Raw genomic sequence first — 6,000 nt, 5'->3', positions numbered from 1 at the left:
CCCAAAAAAACTATAAAACACTGATGAAAGAAATTGAAGAACACACAAATAAGTGGAAAGATATCTTGTGTCCATGGGTTGGAAGAATTAATATTGTTAATTTAAGATATTTGTACTACTCAAAGTGATCTATAGATTCAATGCAATCCCTATCAAAATTCCAATGGCATTTTTCACAGAAATAAAAAAAGTCCCCAAATTTGTATGAAACCACAAAATACCCTGAATTTTTAAAATATAGTCCCACTTGTTTATTTTTGGTTTTGTTGCCTTTGCTTTTGGTGTCACATCTGAAAAGTCATTGCCAAGACTGATATCAAGCAGCTTACTGCCTATGTTTTTTTCTAGGAGTTTTATGGTTTCAGGTCTTAAGCTCAAATCTTTCATCCATTTGGAGTTGATTTTTGTATATCATCTAAGATACTGGTCAAGTTTCATTCTTTTCTATGTATCTGTCCAGTTTTCCCAACACCATTTATGCAAGAGACTGTCCCTTCCCCATTGTATATTCTTGGCTCATTTGTCAGAAATTAATTGACCAAATATGCATGGGTTTATTTCTCTGTTCTGTTTCATTGAGCTATGTGCCTGTTTTTATGACAATACCATACTGTTTTCATTACTATAGCTTTGTAATATGTTTGAAATTAATATGCTGCATCCAGCTTTGTTCTTGCTCAAGGTTCTGCCTATATTAAATGTTCTTTTATTTCTCTGTATCTCTGAGTCTATTTCTGTTTTGTTTGCTCATTTATTCTGTTCTTTAGATTCCACATATAAGTGAGATCGTATGGTATTTGTCTTTCTCAGTCTGACTTATTTCACTTAGCATAATATTCTCTAGGTCCATCCATGTTGTTGAATGCCTTTTGTTTCTTTTTCTTGTCTGGTCGCTATGACTAGGACTTCCAGTACTATATTGAATAAAAGTGGTGATCGTGGGCATCCTTGTGTTGTTCCTGATCTTAAGGAGAATGGTTTTAGCTTTTCCCCATTGAGTATGATACCACTTGTGGGTTTGTCAAATATGGCCTTTATTATGTTGAGATGTGTTCCCTCTACTCCCACTTTGCTGAGAGTTTTATCATAAATGGCTGCTGGATTTTGTCAAATGCATTTTCTGCATCTATTGATATGACAATATGATTTTTTATATTATGTGGTGTATACATTGACTGATTTGTGAATATCGAACCAACCTTTCATACAAGGAATGAATCCCACTTGATCGTGTATGATCTTTTTAACGTACTGCTGAATTCGGTTTGCTAATATTTTGTTGAGGATTTTTGCATCTGTGTTCATTAGGGATACTGGCCTATAGTTTTCTTTTTTGTAATGCCTTTGTCTGGTTTTGGAATCAGGGTAATGCTGGCCTCATAAAATTAGTTCGGGAGCCTTCCCTCCTCTTCAATTTTTTGGATTAGTTTGAGAAGAATAGGTGTTAATTCATCTTTAAATGTTTGGTAAAATTCACCTGTGAAGCCATCTGCTGTAGGATTTTTGTTTGTTGGGAGTTTTTTGATTACTGATTCAATTTCATTAGTAGTAATCAGTCATTTCAGATTTTCTGTTTCTTCTTGATTCAGTCTCAGAAGAGTGTATGCTTCTAGGAATTTATCCATTTCTTCCAGATTATCCAATTTGTTGGCATATAATTGCTCATAATATTTTCTTAAAATTTTCTTTGTATTTCTGTAGTGTTGTTGTCACTTCTCTTTCATTTCTGATTTTATTTATTTGTGTCCTCTCTTATTTTCTTGATTAGTCTGGTTAAAGTTTTATCATTTTTTAAAATCTTTTCAAAGAAACAACTCTTGGTTTTGTTGATCATTTTTATTGTTTTCCTTGCCTGTTTCATTTATTTCCACTTTGATCTTTATTAGTTCCTTCTTTCTACTTTGGGCTTTGTTTGCTGTTCTTTTTCCCAGTTCCTTTAAGTGTAAAGTTAGATTATTTATTTGAGGTGTTTTTTTTTTGTTGTTATTGTTGTTTTATTGGGGAAGAGGAACAGGACTTTATTGGGGGAACAGTGTATACTTCCAGGACTTTTTTCCAAGTCAAGTTGTTGTCCTTTCAATCTTAGTTGTGGAGGGTGCAGCTCAACTCCAAGTCCAGTCGCCGTTTTCAATCTTTAGTTGCAGGGCATGCAGCCCACCATCCCATGTGGGAATTGAATCAGCAACCTTGTTGTTGAGAGCTTGCGCTCTAACCAGCTGAGCCACCCAGCCCTCCTCTGGAAGCTCAGGGGCAGCTCGTTGTCTTCAATCTAGTTGTGAAGGGTGCAGCTCACTGGCCCATGTGGGAATCGAACCAGCAACCCTGTTAATCAGAGCTCGCACTCTAACCAACTGAGCCATCCGGCCGCCCCAATAAGAGCTTTTAAGAGCAAAAAGTATCTCATTCGAAATTAGGGAAATCCCCGAACAACACAGAACATAATAAAAGCTCTTAAGAGCAAAAGATGTCTCATTTGAAATTTTTCATTTGAGCGTGTATGTCATATCAGATTTGACTGCAGAATTTTAAAATTTATTAAGAGTTTTTCAATCCACAAAGTTTAAGAGAGAACTTCACAAGTGCTTAGCGCCATATCACAAAATTTAGAAAGATCTCTCAGCTAAAAGCAAGCACTCTAAAATAACAGCTTTTTTGCAAAAAGTACAGAATAGAAGTCAAGATAATGCTGAAGAAAGTTCAGAGGATGAAACTATCTTGTCAAAAAGAAAACGCCCTCGGTTAATGGTGCTTAGTAGTGATGACAAAAAGAGCATTATTTAATACATATTAATATGTTATACTTTTGGTGAAAATTGCTTTAATAAAGATATTTCTCTTAATTATAAAAATATAATAGTACGTTTTTTAAATTTTTGGAAATTAACCCCCTTTTTTGTACTAGTTCTTTGTTTTGTATAACACGGATTCACATAACATAGCATTTTTTTAGGAGCCTAACAACCGTGTTATAGGGGTTTACCTATACTGTCAATCTCTACCTTTATGTTGGTCAATATTTACTTTATATATTCAGGTGCTCCTATGTTGGGTGCATAAATATTTACCAGGGTTATATCCTCTTATTGAGTTGATCCCTTTATCATTATGTGATGTCCTTCTCTGTCTCTTACGATAGTCTTCATTTTAAAGTCTATTTTGGTCTGATATAAGTATTGCTACCCCAGCTTTTTTTTTCATTTGCATGAAATATCTTTTTCCAACCCTTTACTTTCAGTCTATGTGTGTCTTTTGATATGAAGTGGGTCTCCTGTAGACAGCATATGTATGGGTCTTGTTTTCTTATCCATTCAGCTACCCTATGTCTTTTCATTGGAGCATTTAATCTATTTACATTTTAAGTGACTACTGATAGGTACATATTAATTGCCATTTTATTATTCATATTTTTAAATATTCCCCCCCTTCTTCTTCTTAAAAAAGTCCCTTTAACATTTTTTGTAATACTATTTTGGTGGTAATGAATTCCTTTAGCTTTTTCTTCTCTGGGAAGCTCTGTATTTCTCTTTCAATTTTAAATAACTTTGCCGGGTAGAGCAGTCTTGGTTGTAGCTCCTTGCTTTTCATCATTTTGAATATTTCATGCCACTCCCTTCTGGCCTGCAGAGTTTCTGTTGAGAAATCACCTGACAGTGGACCGCTGGGCTGGGGATCCTGGTGTGGAACTGGGACCCCTCACTTGTCGGGGGGAACTCCCACCGCCAAGGTGTTCCTCTCGATGCTCAACCACTGCCTGTGGGTTTGGGGTCAGCCTATTTTGCATCTCTGCCCCTCCTACCAGTCTCAATATGGCCTCTTCTATATATCCTTAGGTACAGGGGTTCCGTTCAGCAAGTCTTCAGATGGTTCTCCAGGTTGGTTGTTCTAGAATTTAGTTGTAATTTTAATGTGGTCCTGGGAGGCGGAAGGCACAGCGTTTACCAAGTACTTTTTGTTGTTGTTGTTTTGTTTTGTTTAAGGTGGGCGCAGGTCACGGTTCATGCGGGGACTGAACTGGCAACCTTGGTGTTATTAGCACCACAGCTCTAACCAACTGAGTTAACTGGCCACCCCCGGCACAACATTTACCTATTCCACCATCTTTAGACTTATCTAAATTGTATACTTTTAATATGTTACGTTTATTATATGTGAACTATAACTCAATAAATATGTTAGAAACTATATATACACACATGAAATAATGCTTAAAGTCTAAGTTGAATAAAAAATACAAAACTAAAAAAAAAAAAAAGAAACTGTAGCATGACTTTTTCTTGCACATTTTTCTCCTTGTCCACCAGAGGGCGGTAGACCTGCTCCACAGCCCGCAGCCTTCTCAGGGGGCTGCCGACTCCCCTCAGCAGCGTCCACAGCCCAGCAGGGCCCAGCCCTCACCAGCCTCACTCAGTCCACAGTCCTCCTCACTCTCCAGGCTCCCCACACTGGACTCTGTCAGCTCCTCCATCCAGCCAGGCGCCTGCCCAACAAAGGCCAGTCCTCTGTAGGCAGCTCCTCCCTCCACACCCGCTGTCCTTCAAATGACAAATGGCCACTCACATCCACTCATGCTTCAGGTCTCAACCAAGAGGTCACTGTCTCAGAAGTGCTCTCTGCGATCCCCAGACCAGCTGAGACTCCATCCACTACATGCTCTGGATGCATCAGACACATTCCCTTCATGGCCCTTCTCTCGATTATAATTAACTCCTTAGTTCCATGATTTCACTGAGTGCCTGTCTCTGTTACAAGGTAAACTCTGTGAATGCAGGACCCAAGTGTGTCCTGTGCTCTGTGGAGGTCCCGGCCCAGGGCCAGACACATCACAGATGCTCAGTGAATACTCATTAAATGGATGAGGAACCATACAATGGTAGCCTGTCACTCTGTGTGACACCTGCCATTAGAGCAAGTTCCCTGTAGACACGGGGGCATTGGTGTCAGCATGGGAGGAGGCCACCAAGTGCCTGGGGCTGTCCCAGGGATAGGCTTTTACTCCTCGTAGAGTCAGGACAGAGGACAGGAACCTCCTTACAGTGAGGAGTTGGACCCTGCTTCATTCCCAGAAAACCACAGCCCTGCCCATCTCTACTTTGTGAGTGACGTCTCCGCAGGGGTCAGGAGGGGGGAGCAGCAGCCTGTGTCCTTCCTCTTCTCACAGAGACCTGACCTGGCACAAGCTCTGGATCCTCCTCCATCCCAGGTGGAGGAGGGAGTCCACTCTGACCTCAGAAGAATTCAGGGGGCACTTCCGCATCCCCATGGTCTCTGGTCTATGGGAACACCTGTCTGTGGTCCCCTGAAGACATCTCACCAGCCTATGATGTCCTGGGGAACAAGTGGAACCTTCCTGTGCAGGAAAGGACTGGAGAACCCAGGAGCTGTGTTTGCTTCACTCTCAGAGAGGCTGAGAGTTCCAAGGGGGCTTCTCATGCCATAACGGAGGAACCCACGGGGTCCCATGACTGAGTCTTCACGTGGAGCTGCTTTAACTCTGGGGCCCTGTGGAGAGGCCTAGAGCAGATGACAGGCAGGGACACAAATGCAACACCCCAGTTCTGTGATGGGGGATACACAGGGCATTCTGGGGATCAGCTCCCCAGTCCAGAGCCCTCTCCTGAAAAACCTCAAGAGACCACTCACCGGGCCCTTCCTTAGAAACCTCAGGGACAGGGAGCTCCTCCTAAGGCAGCACATCCTCCTGGGGACAGTTCTCCTGATGCAGGACCCAGAGTCCTCTGAACAATGCCTGTCCTCTCCACGGGGTCACCCAGCACTGGGATGGAGTCAGGAAGCCTGAGACCCGCAATGACCAGGACCCGGGCTGACCGGCCCCTCAGCCGGGAGGTCAGAGCCCACCTCTGCCCAGGGCTCAGGGTCAGCTCACACCCTGAGGAGCCTGGTCAGCATCTCTGGCGCAGCCCTTGACATTGGTGGCAGGTGCCCTCCAGGGGGCGGCATTGAGACACACAGACAACACACTGGAAATTAACACAGGAACCT

The sequence above is a fragment of the Rhinolophus ferrumequinum genome, chromosome 15 (genome assembly GCF_004115265.2).
Source record: "Rhinolophus ferrumequinum isolate MPI-CBG mRhiFer1 chromosome 15, mRhiFer1_v1.p, whole genome shotgun sequence".
In the NCBI taxonomy this organism is placed as follows: domain Eukaryota; kingdom Metazoa; phylum Chordata; class Mammalia; order Chiroptera; family Rhinolophidae; genus Rhinolophus; species Rhinolophus ferrumequinum.
This window is presented reverse-complemented; position numbering follows the sequence as displayed.